At 25.3% G+C, this 20,122-nt stretch overlaps 1 protein-coding gene across 1 annotated transcript in view; it reads right to left on the bottom strand.

Moving 5' to 3' along the window:
• Positions 1-20,122, bottom strand: part of LOC113550931 — a 156,894-nt gene that overhangs the window by 118,640 nt on the left and 18,132 nt on the right.

The raw sequence follows: 20,122 nt of genomic DNA, 5'->3' as shown, positions 1-20,122 counted from the left end.
GTTTATTTTTATTTGAAATTTACGATTTCCAAGATTAATACATTGCATTTGGAAATCGTCAACGAAAAATCTAATTTTAATTGTATACATGGTTCACTAACTAATTAAATGTTACACATTGATCTCTAATTTTTATTAACTCAGTGTTACTTGAAAAATGACCATAATAGATTTCATATCGGCTTGTCTATACATAATATTATATATAATTAACACAATACATTTTGCGTACTATTAACATTCCAATAACGGTACTTATAAAAATGATAAGAGGTTTTTGATCATACAATTGAAGACTTATAATAACTAGAATATGTATACGTTGAAAACATTTTAGTTTTCTAACTAACTTCTACGTATAATAAAATCTAGTACTATACTGTGATATATATTTTTTATTTTTTTACATGTAAGGATGGAACATGACTAAAATTGAATTTCAATGATTATTTTATATAATTACATTACCTCTCTGTGTTGTTCAAGTACAAGATATATTTTAAAATTGTAATATTTAAGAACAAAGGATAAAACAATATAAACTCTGTTTATAGAATATTCACATTTAAAATGTTAATATGATAATATTTCATTTGTGGAAAAAAAATGTTAACATAATTATATAACTATTATTTTAAAATTTAAATATCTTCTATATTCTCATCGGTTATAATAGAATTATGTTATTAATTTTTTTCTTATACAAGATATTTTATACATATCAAATTAGGATTCAACTAGTAAATATGATTATAAACAAATTATTATACCTAGTCGTGCCATAAGTTCTGTCCCTATTTATCAGTTGTTCCATTAATATTTTACGATAACACTAATGACTTTGTTTATGAATATAATTTTCAACAATTGTAATATCTACTATTTTTGGTTAGTACGATAGTTCACGTCAAGTATTAAACATGGAATGGGGTATTAAAGAAAATCGTGTTGCTGTTATTGCGTTATTTAAGTGTAATAAAACACCATTAGAGATTTTCAACTTGTTGAAACTGTTGAAAATAACGAAAAAATTTGTTTATCGGACCATAAAACGGTTCAACGAGTTCAACACTATAGATGACAAGCCAAGAAGTGGACGTCCACGTGAAATAAGAACAAATGCAGCAGTCAAAGCTGTCGCACAGAGGATTCGTAGAAATCCACTTCGCAAGCAAAAAATCATGGCTAGAGAAATGAAAATTCCACCAAGAACCATGTCACGAATAATTAAAGAAGACCTTGGTCTTGGTGCTTATCGAAGAAGCACCGGTCAGCGGTTGACCGACGCTTTACGTCAAATTAGAACGACAAGAGCGAAGAAGTTACTTAAGCGGTACGCAAAAAATGGCCACAGACAGATACTGTTTACAGATGAAAAAATTTTTACTGTAGAAGAAAAATTTAACCGTCAAAATGATAGAGTTTATGCTCACAACTCTCGGGAAGCTGCTGAAAATATTCAAAGAGTAGAAAGAGGACATCATCCAGCCTCAGTGATGGTTTGGTGGGGAGTGTCATATGAGGGTGTTACTCAACTGCATTTCTGTGAGCAGGGAGTCAAAACACGTGCGGTTAACTACCAAAACGATATTTTAGAAAAGGTAGTGAAGCCTTTAAGTGATACTTTGTTTGTAGGAAAGAACTGGACCTTTCAGCAGGATTCAGCGCCTGCACATAAAGCAAAAACCACACAACGCTGGTTAGAGGTCAATTTACCTGAATTTATCGCCGCTCAAGATTGGCCCTCGGGAAGTCCAGACCTCAATCCTTTGGACTACAGACTGTGGAATATTTTAGAGGAGAAGGCCTGCTCTAAGCCCCATCGAAATATCGAATCATTAAAAGCCGATTTGGTAAAATCAGCTGCCTCAATACCGTTAGAAGTGGTGCGTGCTGTCATAGACGAGTGGCCAGATCGTTTGAAGAAGTGTATAAATGCAAATGGTGGACATTTTGAATAGTATTTATTTTTTTTTAGTTAGTAAGTTAATAAAGAATAAATAACATCAGTTTTTTTATATTTGTTTTATTTTATTTATTAAGTATACACCTTTGTATAAGGGACAGAACTTATGGCACGACTAGGTACTTACGGTAAAACCTTTCTATTGAACCTGTTATAAAATATACTTTAATACTCTTACTGATTATATTATACACATAATAAATTAATAGATATCTACAATAATCAACGTCGATAAGTATTAACATTAATATAATTTTTCGACATTCTATGAATTTAATTATGTATTATCTTTTTATTCTCTATTTATTTATTTATTGATAGGAAATAGGACAAGCCCAATGCAAATATTAATATTTATCTTAAAACGTAACAGTAAAATACAAATTAAAATACGACATGGTGAACATTAAATAAATAACTGGTTTAGTCCCCCAATAAAATAACAATGGATCCTCGTTCGCTAATCTCATCATGCATGGTATAGCACTGTTTCGCAAATAATTCACAAAATAAAAAGGAATATGAAAAGGGAAGACACTGTGAGAATTAAAAGTTGGGATCCTAAAATTAATCTATTTTAAAATAACTGACGAGTCAATACGACCATCAATGAGTTTTCACAAGAATGATAGATTAATTTGAACTCTCCTAGCAGCCAGCGTGGTGAAGCCCAGGTTAGCACCTGTTTATAATTAAGGAGAAGAGAACCGGAGACAAATGGCCTCTTTGAGGAACACTTGACGTTATATTTACTGATACAGAGCAGACACCGTTAATTTGTACATATTATATCCTATTAGAAAGGTATAATCTGAACCAAGAAATCAGTGGCTCCCCAAAGCCTACTGACTTTAGTTATTGTTTGGCGTCTATTAATTGTAACAGTGTTTTTTATGATATAGTTTAATGAGAATACTAAAAAAATTATCATTCATTATAATATTTAAATTTAATGTAATTTCGGTTATCTTACTTTTACAATCTAAAAGTATTAAACAATTGTAAATTAATTTAATATTTTCAAGATTGTATTTAAATATTTTATATTTAGATAAAGTATCAATTTAATAGTAATTTTAATGTCAGAAGTAGCTATTCCGTCACGGCGTTGCCCGTGTACTAGATGCGTTAATAATGTGTGAAGCTCACGTCGATCAAACGGTTTTCAAAGTGTATTCGAATAAATACGTGTTTAACAGTCACAAGATGCAATGGAAGTGAAATACGTCAGATGGCATCAGCGTTATTATTTATAATGTACCATTATATATTTATTAGCTTAATAAAAAATTCCAATCGACCCTATCCTATAGTTTCATATATTTTTATGACTCCACAAAGGGAAAAAATTCTCCTTTCTCAGTATAACTTTATCAAAAATTTTGGCCACCACTGGACTCTAAAATAATTTATTTACTTTCATTTTTTTTTTTTTTAGTTATCTATTTATTCATCTTCTTTTTTTTTTTATCTATTTAGTAATTCACTCAACAACGCCCAGACCGAACCGCTGGGTCTAGAGACTTGAAATTTTGTACAGAGGTTCCTTAAGCAATGCAAGAACGCACTAAAAAATGATTTTTCAAAATTCGACCTCTAAGGGGTAAAAGGTATTTTTTTTAATAGCTATGGATGTATGTACTTTTCAATTGTTTAATAATTGTTTTTTATTTCTATTAAGCGGTTGATAGACACTAAAAATATGTCTGTTTTTTTTTATAATTACTTTAGACATGTTTTTTTTTTTAATTTTTGGTATTTTTAGTATCATAGCAAACACAAGAAATAAACAATTATTAAACAATTAAAAAATACATATATCTATACCTATATAAAAAAACCATCTTTTACATCCTTAGCGGTCAAATTTTGAAAAATAATTTCTTTGTAAGCCCCTACTTTGGTTAAAGAACCTATGTACAAAATTGCAATTCTCCAGACCCAGTGGTTTGGTCTAGGCATTGATGAGTGAATAGGGGCGGTCTCCTATATGTATATAGGATATGTAATTTATTATTTAATAGCTGACCCCTACAAAACATTAAAATATTACATTTCATTATGTTTGAAATAGTTAATTTAAATTAGGTAAAATTCAACAATATACAATTACAGCTTACTTTCAATATCTGAAAATTGTTTAAACGTAATTGATTTATAAGTACTTTAAATAATATTTTATCAAAATTCTGCAATACTATGATATAAATTATAAGTAAATTATTAGGACGAATAAAAAACCATTATTCAGTCTAAAATGTATAATATCTTAAAATACTAACTTTTAAGATTCTAAAAGGCATCTCTATGGTTACGATACAATAAATATATAATAATCAGATCTCACTAAAATATCATAGTCTATATCTTAGATGACAGTTGAAATTTCCTTTCATTTCGCTATGATTCATCACATTTATTTTTCTATTTATATGCTAATAATTATCATAATCATTATTAATTATAATTATTATCACCAGAATTTTTTGATTAAAAATTTCATATTAATTTTTTGACAAGCTAATTTATCAATATTTTAGCCAATTTCAATTATCAATAATCAGACCGAAAATCAAGTATTACGTATAACAATACGGAAAGATATTTATAATTTTAATGACAAATCAATTAGTATGTCAGAAACATAAAATTTGAACATCATCTCCCCTGTTGTAATGGTTTATATTATTGGCTAAATTGTTTACATTGTCATAAAGTAACTAAAATTCAATAATATACAATTATGAGCTTACTTTTATCTTCTGCAAATGGTTTAAAAAAAATTGATTAATTAGTATTATAACCAATAACTTATTAAAATTCTACAATTCTATAATATATGTTAATTTTTCTTTCAAATAAAAACTAATTATTCAGTAATAAATGTTTAATATCTTAAAATACCAAATTCTTTAACCTACGTCAAATACTCTGCACAGCTATGCATTAAATTAACTTTGAAATCGAGTATAAAGTTACACGCTAAAAATGTTAAACAGAAAAGCACTATTACCAGCCAAGTATTTTAACATACAATCTCAGAGATTGTTTTCAATTATAAACGTCATATATAGACTTACAACACAACAAATATATAATAATTTAAGCTTACTAAAATAAGATAGTTTATAATGTTTATAAAATTATGTGAAAATATCGTAATGACAGTTGAAATTTCCTTTCATTTCGCTACGATTCGTCTTTGACACATAGTTATTTGTTTATTTTTCCATTGATATGGAAAATTATCACAATAATTATTAATTATTATTATTATTATCAATGTTATTTTTTAATTAAAAATTTCAAATTAATTTTTTTATTTAATCTAAATGATCAATATTTTTGACAATTTCAATTATCAAAAATCAATCAAAAAATCAAATATAAAGTATACCAAGACGGAAAATTATGAGCTTACTTTTATCTTCTGCAAATAGTTTAAATGAAATTGATTAATTAGTTTTATAACTTATAATTTATTAAAATTCTTAAATTCTACGGTAAAAATTAATTTTTATGACAAATAAAAAACAATTATTCAGTATAAAACGTATAATAACTTGAAATACCTAAGTCTTTAACCTACGCCTTACAAAACACAGCCAAGTATTAAATTAACTTTTGAATCGAATATATTATAGTTACACGCTCAACGCGTTTAACAAACAAGCCCCATTGTCAGCCAAGCATTTTAATTATTAACATATAATATCTGAGAAGACTGTCGATTCTAAAAGACCTTTCTAAGATTATAATATTACAAATATATAATAATTTGAGCGCACTAAATTAAGATACTCTATAATGGTTATAAAATTATGTGAAAATATCATAGACGACATTTTGAATTTCCTTTCATTTCGCTACGATTCGTCTTGATGACATAGTTATTTGTTTATTTTTCGATTGATATGGAAAACTATCATAATTATTATTTATAATTAATTTTAATAAAAGTAACACCTGATCTTTTCTACCTGAGCTGATCAATATTTTTGTCAATTTCAAGTATCAATAGTCAATCAGAAAATGAAATATCAAGTACCAATACGGAAAGTTTTTTATAATTTTGACGACGAATCAGTCAGTATAATAGAAATATAAAATTTAAACGTCTCCCCTGTTTAAATGGTTTAATATTATAGACTGAATTGTTTACATTGTCCACTAATTTAGCTTTGTAAAATATTTCACACATTAAAGGAATGGAAACCAGGAAGAAGAGAAACGAAGGTGTGAAAAACTACGTGGATTGGTTTATGTTAAGATACACTGCACGATTCTTCACTTTCCATGGCGCACTAGTGAACAGATATATTTTGTCAGATAGAGAAGGATGCAATGATGATATTATCATTATAAGCTTTTTTTTTTTTTTTTTATAAATATATATTTAAGCAGTGCTTACAGTGATCACATACAAGTTACGCCTCGTGATCGTTTTCTAATATCTGCTACAGATAACTTACTTTTAATAACTTCCAGGGGTTAGGTATTTAAATAAACGTTGAATAAAAATATTACGCTAATTATAAAATTAGTATAATATAGTAGTATATATCATAATATATACAACTAGTATAATATAATGGTATCTATTATGGTTAAGTTTTGGCCATTTTGTGTAAGGTGTAGTAAGTTATGAAGATAATTTATTACGAATTAGGGTATTGGTATGAGAAGGTTAGGTGTACTTACTTTTATTTTTAAATAATGAAAAAGATACTTTGTTATCTGTATAATAAATGTCTTAACAAATTTAATATTATTAAATTACACAATTTTATAAATTTATCACAATGGTTAATTTTAAAGAAATATCACGAAATATAAATTTTAAAATATCCTTACCTGAGTTTACAGTATTAATTAATTAATAAACAATTATGTTTTGTTATAAGTATAAATATAATCTGTCATTAATTTTATTTTTAAACGCACGAGCCCCAAGTTTTATAAAAGTTCATCAATGTTTTAATAAAGTATTTCAACATTATGAGAAATTGAATATTATATTTTGTAATTTAATAATATTATTATTAATATAGAAGTTATATATAAATATAACAATTATTTCATGTTTTTTTTTTTGCGGAAACAAAAGTATGGAAATTAAAGTCACAATTATTTCTTAAGTAATTGAAGTTAAACGTTATGAAATTAGATATTCAAATGAAAATTAATTAATTGTTTTCTAATGATTTTACTTTAAGTTTTTGCAATTTAAAAATTATGAATACGTGGATTTAAAACTTTCTTCATAACGTGTATTGTTATTTATAAAATATATACATTAATATCAATCTATTTTCGTATATCTCTAAAAATATATTCATATAATTCAAAGGCATGTCGGAAATACATGATATTAGTTTATTTCAGATTTATAAAATTTGAATTTATACATTTTTACTTAATAGTTTAAATTACTCACATATTGTTGTACAAAATTGTTCTGGAGTCAGAGCTTTTTCTGTAATGAAATAAAAAAGAAGCATTGTTTTATATCAGCTAGGTACCAACCTTTTTTCACTTGTATTATATTTAATACAAAAAAGTATTATTATACAAACACCATTATTTATATGATTTCCGGGAGCAAGTTTTATATTTTTATTCATTTCGAAGAATAAATATGCATATTCTAGAAATTATAATATTGGAATGTTATTAGCATTGAGTATAGTGTCGTTAAAATTATAAATATAATATTGCACTGTCCTTTCCGCTGAGAAAAGAGATTATCTGATATAGCACCAATCTTTTCGTTAGTATTATAACCAAATTATAAGTTTAATTCCTTTATCATCATTATTAAAATATCGAATAACATTCAACTCTTAATCGTACAACCGCTAATTATATTAAAGTTTTAGCGAATTTGGTTGACACTTGTAAGATTTATTCAATACGAGCGATGTCCCAGTAGTTTCTCAGAATCAGTTAATTAAATATTTCCTATTAGCTATTAGAAATTGACGAATAGAACTGACATATCGATTGTTATTATTCTATTGATTAGTCAATTTTAAGATTTATTGTATAATCATTTATCACAGTACGTTATAATGATAAATATCGGTGCAATACGACTGATCGATGTATTGCACAGTTTTTTCCGCTGAAAAAAGAGATAATCTTAGGTGGGGCTAATCTTTCCAGCTATTTCCTCACAATCATTTGTCCAAGTGCCAAATTCTGCAATTAACGTATAACTACTTTTTTCTGAATTTGTATATTTTCTTTAAATAGGTATATTTCTCTAATCCCTCTTCACATTCATTTAAAAAAAAAATCATTTTAATCAGCCCTTCTAAAAATTAATTATTGATAGACTATATCACAAAATTTCTAATTTTGAATTTTAGTTTTCACCATTACATATTTTTTTTGCAGAGGTTTATAGAGATATATTTTTTGTTATTAAGAAATTTGCTAATATATATAGTCTTTGTATCTAAATACTTAAATAACTATATATATTCTTATATCAATTGTATACTATTTTTTGCATTAATAATTATTTTTCTTATTTTTTAGATGTCTATATACATTATACACACTTTGTAGCAATATATATATAAGTTTTAGCCAAAAAAATTTACATTACAAATATTGTCTATATTATTTTATTTGTAAAAAAATACATTATTTAAATTCAATTATTTATAATGTTTGATGTAGGTAACTACATAATAAATAATTATATTAATTTCGATGTTAATAAGGTGATTTATTATATAATTCAATACTACTTATCTTCAGTGGAGTAATTTGGTCATATTTTTAGTGGGTGGAGGTGAAGTGTTTTTACGTTTAACTTCCGCCACCCCCCCCCCTCCCGTCCGAAAAAAATTGTATTTATAATTAGGATCTCCTTTCAATGCAACACATGCTAATGACGTATAAACAAATAATTACAAAACATTCAATAATATTTATTGTTAAATCAGTAAATAAATGTAGTTCACCAGTATTTAAAAAAGAAAATCATGTGGGGGGAGGGATACGACACCCAAATCTCTCCCGTAATTACGCCACTGCTTATCTTTACTATTAGATTTAATCTAATTGTATTATATGTGATTAAAAATAAGGTATTATTTACTTTTATTCAAATAAATAAATTATAATAGTTATTATTATTATTATTATTATCATTGTTACCGATATATTATCCAGTTTTTATTAAAAATAAATTTTGTATTACCGTATTATTATTATACCTGTTTGTTGGCTAACACATATTGTGCCCTCTATTTAGTTGTTATAAGTTAGTTTGTGCAATAGTATACCTTCAATTCGCTAGATAGAAATATTAAATTTGTTCGTTTGTTTACGTAACTTTAATCTATTTATTTTTATTTTACAGTCTATAGTACCTACCTCAGTAACAAAAACAATATTGTAGAATATACTTATAGGATATTGTATTAAAAAATATTTGAATGTTGTTTAACAAATAAGATTAGTAGGTACATAGTAGGCAAAGGTGAAGCCACCTGCAAATTGTATACCACACGTTATATTTATAACTTTAGTAATATATTATACAGAGAAACAGCTCAAGGTTTTGGGGACGAATGTGCTGTTCTAAATCATGTATTCCTGTTTAAATCTAACCAAAGTATCAGATTTTTTTGTAAACCGACCTAAAAAACTTTATATTTTTACGTACTCGATGTTTTAAATGGTGTCAATCGTCAGTCATTGTATTATAATAATCACGAATTAAGGTATAATATATATATCTTAGTCCGTGATACTAATATCATATAAAATGTATGAAGTAGGTATTTTTTTTATTTTTAAATATTATGTTCAAAATAATAAATTCATTGACTTAGCAGACAAATTAAGGACGTTATATTATTTAGAATTTCTAACGAACACAACAGGTTAATATGTAATATGTACAAGTTTTTTCATTTTTATTTTTTTTGTAAATTTTTGGAATGGATAAAAATTGCGATAGAGGATACTATATTATTACTATGATACTTGGAGCATCATCCAATAAATAAAAGACATTTTCGTGTTTATAAGTTTGTTGTGCTGCAGTTCAAAATCCGCCAACATATAACAAATTGCTTAAAGACCGCATACTAAATAGCACTGTAAAATATATAGGTACCTAAGTATGAAGCGATTAAAAAAAAAAAAAAAAAAAATATGAACTACATATTGAAATGAAAATTTAGAGTTGTTGTACATAAAACAATTGTTGTCTAAAAAAAAAATTAATAAAAATTGTGTAATAACTAATTAATTATTAATGACATATCCTTTTATTAATTATTATTAAATATTAAATTAGATTGAACTATTAATTGTGTATTAAAAATTTAATTTGACTTATTTTACATGAAAAAAAAAGTAGGTAAATGTATTTCGAGTGGGTGACTAATATGTGTACGTTAAATTTTAGTTCTGTGATATATCATAATTCATTGAATACGAAAAACAATTTTGAACGTAAATGATCTATCAGCATGTATCACGAAATATCATATATTACATAATATACTTTTTGATATATACATAAACAGTTATTAAAAAATTTATTTTAATTTTAATATTACGTTTTTTTGATATTATTTTTCCAAAATATTGCACTATTATGTTATTAGCATTTTAATTATTATAATAATACATATATATGCTATATTTTTTAACCTATATAAACAAATTATATATCTCAAAATTTAATAAAATTTTCTGTAAATACTATAAAAGAGTATAAATAGGTTCCAAGCACTACTAATCATATTTCAATTTGGTGAACATTTTAGGTTTCTACGGTTATTTGTTTTCGAGTTATACTAAAAAATCCAAATTGATTTGTTAAAAACTAGATTTGTGTAAACATTTATTTTTTGATTATTTTTAACAATACTAGTATTTTTGACTCTTTTAAAGTACTAACTAGATCCAATTAGCTATCCAATATTGTCCAAAAAATTGAAAATCGAACCATTTTTCTAACACGAATCGTGTACAAAGAAACACACTTCATTGTGAATTGAATATAATAATATTCATTGCTCCACTCAGAATATAAAGTACAATGTTGTAGTATCACTATATCAGTTTTTTAGATTGTATGTTTTAATAGGTACCAGTGGCATAATTACAGGGGAGATTTGGGTGTCATACCCCCCGTTACCTTTTTTTAAATACTGATAAACTACTTTTATCTACTGATTCTAAATAAAAAAAAAAAAAATTATTTTATATTATTGAATATTTTGTAATCATCTGTTTCTGTATCATAAACTTACATAAATTGATTGCACTGAAAGGAGATGCTTATGATAAATACAATTTTTTTTGGGGGGGAGAGGGAGTATAAGTAAAATATAAACACATTTCATGCCCCTCTAAAAAAAAGACCAAATTACGCAACTGATAAGTACCAACGAAATAATACTCCAACTACTTGAACTACTACAACTAAATATTATAGTGTAATGGTCGAATAAGTAGTAAAAAGTAGTGAATTAGTTATCAGTTTATCACCATTTTAACATCAAGCTCTGCTAGTAGATAAAACAATACTTTTTGTTATAGTTAAATAAAGAATAAAAGACTTAATATCTCCAATCATAAGTACTTATATATCATCATGCATTGGCTTGTATGGCATGATATAGCCAAAGTAAAAATAATTAAAAGAATAATTATTAACACATCTTAAATTAAATGATGTAGTTATTATAATAATAAATGTAAAAACTTACCTTTAAATTCACGATGTGGAGCTATGTTTTTCAGGTGAACTTTAAAATCCTCACTATTTTCTACGACAAATAGTTCATTTTATTACAATTATTACCCACATATGTAAATTACCAAATAATTTAAAAAACAAATATATTTTTATAATTTATAATTTATCAAAGACGTTTATACGTTTTTAGTGCAGCAATCTCTATATTGTATTAGTATTCAATTTTATTGTTACTGTCAACTGTTCTAATTTCTTTAAATTCCATTAAAATATATACATACTACCTATATTAATAAACCTCTTTACAGTATATATCTAACATACTTTTAATTTATATACAGAGTCGTAACTAGGGTGAGGCGAGCGAGGCGCTTGCCTTGGACGCCTGATGCTGGGGTTGTAAAAATATTAAATAATTAACCTAAGAAAAAATATTATTAACACCTATTTAGTAATTTTCAGATATTTCCTACTCTTAAAAATATTAAAAACTGCGAGTGTGTCACCTTCACTATCAAAGTGGCGCATTACTAGAATTTCGGCTCAGGATAAAAAATGGCATGGTACAGCTTGGTTTATAGATTATTATCACACTAAATACTTACCATACCGGACTGAAAGACAGTAGTTTATAAATCCAACTTTATCTATACAAATAATATATGACACATTAATTTTATCCTAGGTTGAATGATACTTTTGTTTCAGGTGTAAATTAAATACTAATTAGTAAATGAGATATAATCATTATAAACAGCTATTTATTTTTTATCATCATGATTATATAAAAATACGTAGGCAAGTGAGGCAACCCGTTCTGATGTACATTAGTCGTCGAGTGAGTCAATGCTCAATAATATGTGTGAGAATAGCTGTGTTAAATTTGAATTAAATGATATATCATTGTGTACGGTAAACGATTCTGAGCAGTGGAGGTTTGACAGCCTATATCACAAAATATATTTCATGATATTTATTAAATTATTGGTATTTAATTATTATAACAATATATATTTCTAACAGAATATTATTATATCAATTCATATAACTAAAAATAATAATATTAACATTTGGTGGAAATTTCAAGGACAAAACCAAAGTATCAACTGGATATTAATTACTATCGGAAACCACGCCTATTTTGAAAATCAAAGCAATTTTACAGCCCCAATAAGTGCTTACTGCAGAGACAAAAAATACATTGTTGCGAAATCAATACATTAATTGTTCCACTTAGAGTCTATATATAAGTTATTCAAAAACTAAAAATGAAACAACTAGGTAGTACTTCATTATAAAAACAGTCGATCCGAAGAATCATAGATTTAATCATACTTACCCGAAAACTTAGCATCTCTTAATTCAGCTGTTATTTATAAATACCGAATTAATAATTATAATATATTATGTACAAAAAATACATTGAAAGAAATGATTATGAAAATTGCTATCAAGCAATTACTGAAATAAAAATTATTTAAGTTAATTTCAACTTTCATAATCTGCCTACTAGTGAATTTAATATGTTTTTTTGATAAATAAATGTATTTAAAAGAATGATGTCTCTTACCTTGACATTCTAAAAAAATAAAAATAATTTTAACTTGTTAAAATAGATATTTAAAAGACAACCAAAAGTGATAAATTCCATTGAATGCCTATCACGTAAATATCTATTTATGTATCGTGAGCTTTAATTATGTCATAAAAAATACATTTATATACTATTATCTTCTTCTTGAATGTCAAGATTAATAAGAATTTAATATTACTAATATTTCATATACATTTTTTTAAATAACCATAGAATATAATAATGAAACAATTTAGTTCTTTATAAATTTATAATAAGTATAATATTAAGTTATAAATGTAAGGTTTATTTTATATTACTCAGATAACATAAGAAAAGATTAATTTAAAATTCTAAAAAAAAATTGTATTAATATATATTATATATTGGAAATGTATAGTATGAGTATGTAAGAGTTAAATTGATTAATAATTATTTTATTTCGAAATGTCATTTTAATTCATATTAAAATGCACTGGGAATTTCAACTTAACAAATAAAAAATAATTTACCTATAATGTTCTTATTTAAATTACTTTGGCTTGCGTTTAGTAATATTAAAATAGTTTATAATGAAAAATAATACATTAAATTTCAATTTTTTTTTTTTTTTTTTAATAATTAACAAACAGTTTTATAAAATAATAATAATTATTATTATTTCTTATTAATTATACTTATCAGTTATCATATATTAGTTTAAATATAAAAATATTGTTAGTTATTACAAACGTAATACCTTCAAAATAAAGAGCAATAGAGCGTTTAATAATATCACAGTTATTAATGTTATTAAAACTTTAAAAGAAATCATAGTTACTGCTCAACGGACAATTATTCCAAATAATAGGTAAGCATAAACTACGCAAGAATAAGAATAAAACATTATTATTTTCACAATTATTTTCCGTATAAGTAAACGGTTTTTAATTATTGATAAGTAAACATAGATATTTCCAACCATAAATATACATGCTATAAGAATACTATTACAATATATGATGTCATTTTTTTTTTTAAAACATATGAACAAATAATGTTTAAACTGTTTGATAGAATATTAAAGCTATCAAAAGCACCATGTTTGGACTAAGTTATTTTTATTTTTTATTTTTTATTTTTCATTAAACCACTATTACCTACAATAAATTGCTATTGATCACGAACAAAGTTTAATACATCGCTAAGCTAATTATGAATTAATAATATATCATAATATATATTATGATATATTATATATACATATATGATAAGTTCACAATAATATAATTGTTCCTACAGGAGTACAGCACTACTCTGACCCAAGCCATATAACAATAATATTATATAAAACAATGTCGTATATTATTTTTCACCGACAACCCTACGTTAAAAAATGCACACCATCTTGGGTGTAAATAGCTAAAATTTATTTTGAGTTAGAAAAAAAGAATATTTACAAAAAATTGCTTTTTGTCTATTTAAAAACATTTTGTTTCATAACAAATATTTTGACAGATCTTAACACAATTACATAAACTATTAACAATTGTTGTTAGATGTCTGGATGATTTTAATTTCATATTTCGTCGACATTTTATTAATTATTTACTAAAAGATGATTTTCTTATATTTTTATATTCTTCATTTATTGCAAATAATTTTGATATGGTATCTGTTATATTTCATTGCAAACTCCTATATTTGTCAAAATTTGTCAAATATACAAAAATTATTAATAATTTTGTTTAACAAAAAATTTATTAAATGTTCAATTATTATAGCTAAGAATCGAAAAGTATATACAAAAATACTCATAATTAGTTAATACTATGAACAAAAAATCTATAAAATATATGAACACAGTTTTTTTTTTTTTATAGGTATATTTAGACCAAATTAGATATTTAAAACGAAAATGTTCAATTATTATACGTAGTTATTTTGTTTTGATTTAAAAATATTATTCTAGGATACAATAAACATTTACCTACATACATTACTATTTTAAACATGCATTGACGTTTTTAAATTCAACGTATTTATTAAAAAATAATTCAATTTACTGTATGTACTAATAATAAAATAAATTATATTAATAGCAATATAATTAATATAATATCTATATAGGTAGGTATAATAGGTATATGTGCTCCAAATCATTTTTCGTGTACAATGATTTATCATTGATCTCGAATTCAACATATCTAATACAGTGACATACTCATTGACACGACACACTCGACACCTACTGTACAGTAGAATAGTAACCTATCACCTGCTTTTCCAATTATTTAAATATATTTCCGTGTATAGACATTTTTGTTTTATAATATAAAAAATAAGATTATATTTTATGGCTTTTCTCTTTTTTGTTATATACATGGTTGTGAAAGCGATGAATAACTCGAACAAAAATAAAAAATAGCTGAAATTTAACGAAATACTATTGTAAATTGTAATAAATACGAAATGTGGTACATTATAAAGATTCATTATAAACCCTACAACAAAACAACACTCCGATTTTGCGCATCCATTGTAACCGGTTTCTTTTGGCAGGGCATACCCAAAAGAACCAATTTTTGTGTATGTATAAAATTATATATCAATTAATTCAAACTTACTATATAGACATTGAGATATATAATATCATATCGGTTATTGAGGAATGAATTGTTCATTTCTAGTTAGTAAAACTGTAGGATATCAGTTAGTTAACATGTGTTAAGTTATTTAATTAGACACTACAAATATCTTTTTTTATTAGTTATGGGCGGAAAATATAGATTTACTGATAGGTCAATAGTTGAGATCTACAACCCCAAAATTAATACACAGTCAATGAAAAAAGTGGAAAAGAAGTTGATCAAATTAATGGTGGAGTGGTCATTAAGAAACTAGCAGTATCTAAAAATAACTTACAAACATATTGTTATTCCGTTTTTGTTGTATTTATACAATGAAACTGGGTATACTAGTTCTAAGTTGTATTGCGTAACCAACAATGTCGAGTCTATAGTCGAGTCGCGATAACTTGAAGTGGAAGGGAGATAAATAGTCGCTTTAAGATGTATTAATCGAGATAGCTTACTCGAATTTATATTTCTAGGGGAATAAAAAAAAATTCGAGTTGTCGAGTTTTCCGAGTTATTGTATCTCGAATTCTCGATTGTATTTGTATCATACCCAATTACAGAATTTGTATTTAATTGATTAATATTAAGTTTACCATAATTTAAATTGATTAACTATTTTTAACAATTTAACATTAATTAAATTATACAAAGTAAAAAGATTACTATTTTCAGAGTATTGGTTTAGCGTAATGAGTTTCTATCATTATCTTCCGAAGAAGTATTGATTGTCTATAAAGACCTTAGGCACTGTACCATTTGAAGACAAATTATGCAAATTAAAATTAAAAATGATTTTATTTTAATAATGTAAATCAATCGGGAACTGTAGTCTTTCTTATCGTGCTTGTGGTATACATACATATAACCACTATATTTTTACATCCCCAAAACAATCAATTATTATGTATTATATATAATGAAAATAATTCATTGTCATTTTCTTCCTTCTTAATACAGAACAAAAACACTTGTTCGCTAACTATACTCGTAGAATGTTGTTATGTTAATACGCACATTTGGCATTAAGCAACTTCGACAGATGCAAGTGAAATATTTGTGCCACCATATTAACATTAGTGTATATTTAGTGAAACAGTGAACACATATTCTTAACGAGCAGTGAAAAATAAAACTTAGAGCTGTACAGGAGTTTCTATGGGCTATATGATACTCAATGGTATGGTTATGTGATCCAGCAAATATTCCTCAAATTTCGAGCAATAAATTATTGTGTTGAACTTTATAACAAATAAATGTATATGACTAGGCTAATAAAATACTTAAGTTGTAAGATAAGTTGTAATACATTAAATAAATTGTATTTATTTAATATAGGTATTTGAATGTATTATTAATTGGATAAAACACGAATTGGATTGTATAAAAAAATTTTCCTCAAATTAATTGCTATTAATAAATTTCTAAACCGTACCTATGTATTAGAAAAAGTATAGTCCTGAATAGGGCTAAATGTATATTTTTTTCATAAGTATGATTTTGTGAGTGTATATCGTTAATTATTGTAGTATTTTTCGTCCAAAGTAACTATTAAATTCTATTAGGTTTGCTAGTGTTAAGTTGATCGTGTACAGAGAATAAATGTATTGCAGACTGGCATGATTCATGTACTAACCTATTAAAGATTGTACTGCAATAACGAAAATAATAAATAACGAAACATTGGCTAATGCATAATAAAGATTATTTTGTGTTATCTGTGAGTGATGGAATGTACAATTACATTTTCAGTATATGCTTGATACATCATAAAAATCGCCCTTGTTAGGGTTACCTAACCTATGGACTATGGTTGACTTATTGGTTAGTCGAAAAATTTAAGAATTAGTATATTAGATGACTCATTTTATGCTGTAAATTATATCAATTATCGATGTATTACTTATTTCATATCTCATTGCCTGTGTTTGGAACATGCATACAATTTATTATATACAGTATTATTACGTTTCTATAAAAACAATGTCATAGTAATATTTGTACCATATTATTTATGTCCATGTTGACAAATACACAACTTTTTTAATGTTAATAAATTTAGTTTATTTTATATTATAAACGTAATATTAATGAGTATAATAATTATTAAATAATTTACGCTTGGAACATAATATTATGTAGTATGTTACATACTCACTATTCAACAGAAATGAGTCAGTCGGTTTTTTTTTTATTATCTATGTTAAAAATAGAATGAAAGATAATTATGTGATAACATGCAGTACAACTATTAGTATCTTTAGATGATTCTGATACGATGATATGTGCATGTTGATTTAAATCTAATTGACGAGAATTAATACACTTTTTGCACCATTCTGTTGGTCTCAATATTTGACTACTACAAAATATAATAAAAAACAAGATTACACTTTATGGCATCTTCTTTTTTTTTTTGACGTAAAAATGTAATGTATATATATTTAGTCGACTGTTAAACTATAGTTGGAAAATAAATAAAATTATTAATACGATAATGTACAAAGTTGGCGCCAATCTACTAATACTACCTAATACTATATTGTGATCTGGAAAATTTTTCGAATTAACCCCGAAAACGTAGGTATAATTAGATGTGATATTTATTAATGTGGTATTATTAATGATCAAATATTGTCAATATTGACATTCTTATACATATTGGTTATAAGTTATATCAATGTAATGTAATTTGTATTAAGGTGTCCCGCGAGGATTTGCCCCTTGCAATATCTCCTGAAATAATGGAGATATCATAATTCTGGTTTTTAATAAGATTCACAGGGACAAGAACTACAAATATTTCATGTTTAATTTATTTTTATGTTTTGGCAAAAAAATGTATTTTTTTATTTAATTATTTAAAAAAATTGAAGATAGCCATTTTGTAGAGTTTTTTTTCTGAAATATTGACGTTTTAACATTTTAATTTCATCAATTTCCTGATTTTTAATATTCTTTCTAGTTTCGAAAAAACTGCGAATTATTTATACGATTGCGCCATAGTGGTATCATTGTATCAAACATGTGGCCCGCCGTGCTCGTACGGGCTGGCGAACGGGTTTCAGTGTGGCTCGCAATAAATGTCATATTTTATTTCTTCAACATTGTTAAATTTTTAAATAAAGTTAATAATTATTGTACAAAATATCAATACGTACATTTTTGTTATACCTAGTATTAATACGGTTATATTATAATAATTATAATAAATAGATAAAACAAATGTATTTTGTTTACTTTGAATTTAGTAAAAAAAGGTGTTTTGTCCGCCAACATATAAACACGTAATAGTTAATATTTTATGGCTTATTGGTAATTTGAGTATGGCATAGTCCACAATTTAAATACCTAATTTAATGTTTTGATATTATTATCTTGTCCCATTTTTTGGCAACACATAAACATAATAATAATTTTCAGTTTTTTCGAAACTAGAAAAATATTAAAAATCAGGAAATTGATGAAATTAAAATGTTAAAACGTCAATATTTTCAGAAAAAAAACTCTACAAAGTGGCTATCTTCAATTTTTTTTAAAAATAATTAAATAAAAAAATACATTTTTTAACTTTTTTATCAAAACATAAAAATAAATTAAAACATGAAATATTTGTAGTTCTTGTCTCTGTGAATCTTATTAAAAAACCAGAATTATGACATCCCCATTATTTCAGGAGATATCACAATTGACAAATCCTCGCGGGACACTCTGTATATCACTCAAAACATATCAAAATATTTTAATCTATAATTAGCTATTTCCTTTTATTATAAATTATATTTCATATTATTTTTTTCAATACCATATATAAAGAGAGTATGCATTATCTGTCACTCCGATATAATTATTTTGCAGTGATTTTGTTTAATAGCGTCCAAACTTATCGATTTTGGTATGTAAAATCATGATCTCCAACTTAGTTCTATTAGATATACAGTTTTAAACTTAAAAATTCGTCTTTTGATCTTTTTTTAATAAATAAAATATAAATTCAGTCGCAAATAATATTGACAAGTGCAGTCATCATTATAATAAATACCGTTGAAATATTGTGGGTACTGTGCAATGATCCATTGGATAATATGTCACTATCTCCAAATATGAAATCGAAATCAAAAAGTAAAAATAAATATCTACCAATAACAGAACTTTTATAAAAGAAACTCGACTTGACAATCTTTCAAAAATATATGTGACTCGAGCCTCTCAACTTGCTGAATAACTCAAATATC

Source organism: Rhopalosiphum maidis, chromosome 2, assembly GCF_003676215.2.
Source record: "Rhopalosiphum maidis isolate BTI-1 chromosome 2, ASM367621v3, whole genome shotgun sequence".
In the NCBI taxonomy this organism is placed as follows: Eukaryota; Metazoa; Arthropoda; class Insecta; order Hemiptera; family Aphididae; genus Rhopalosiphum; species Rhopalosiphum maidis.
The sequence above is the reverse complement of the archived record's forward strand: the minus strand, read 5'-3'. Positions and strand labels throughout refer to the sequence as shown.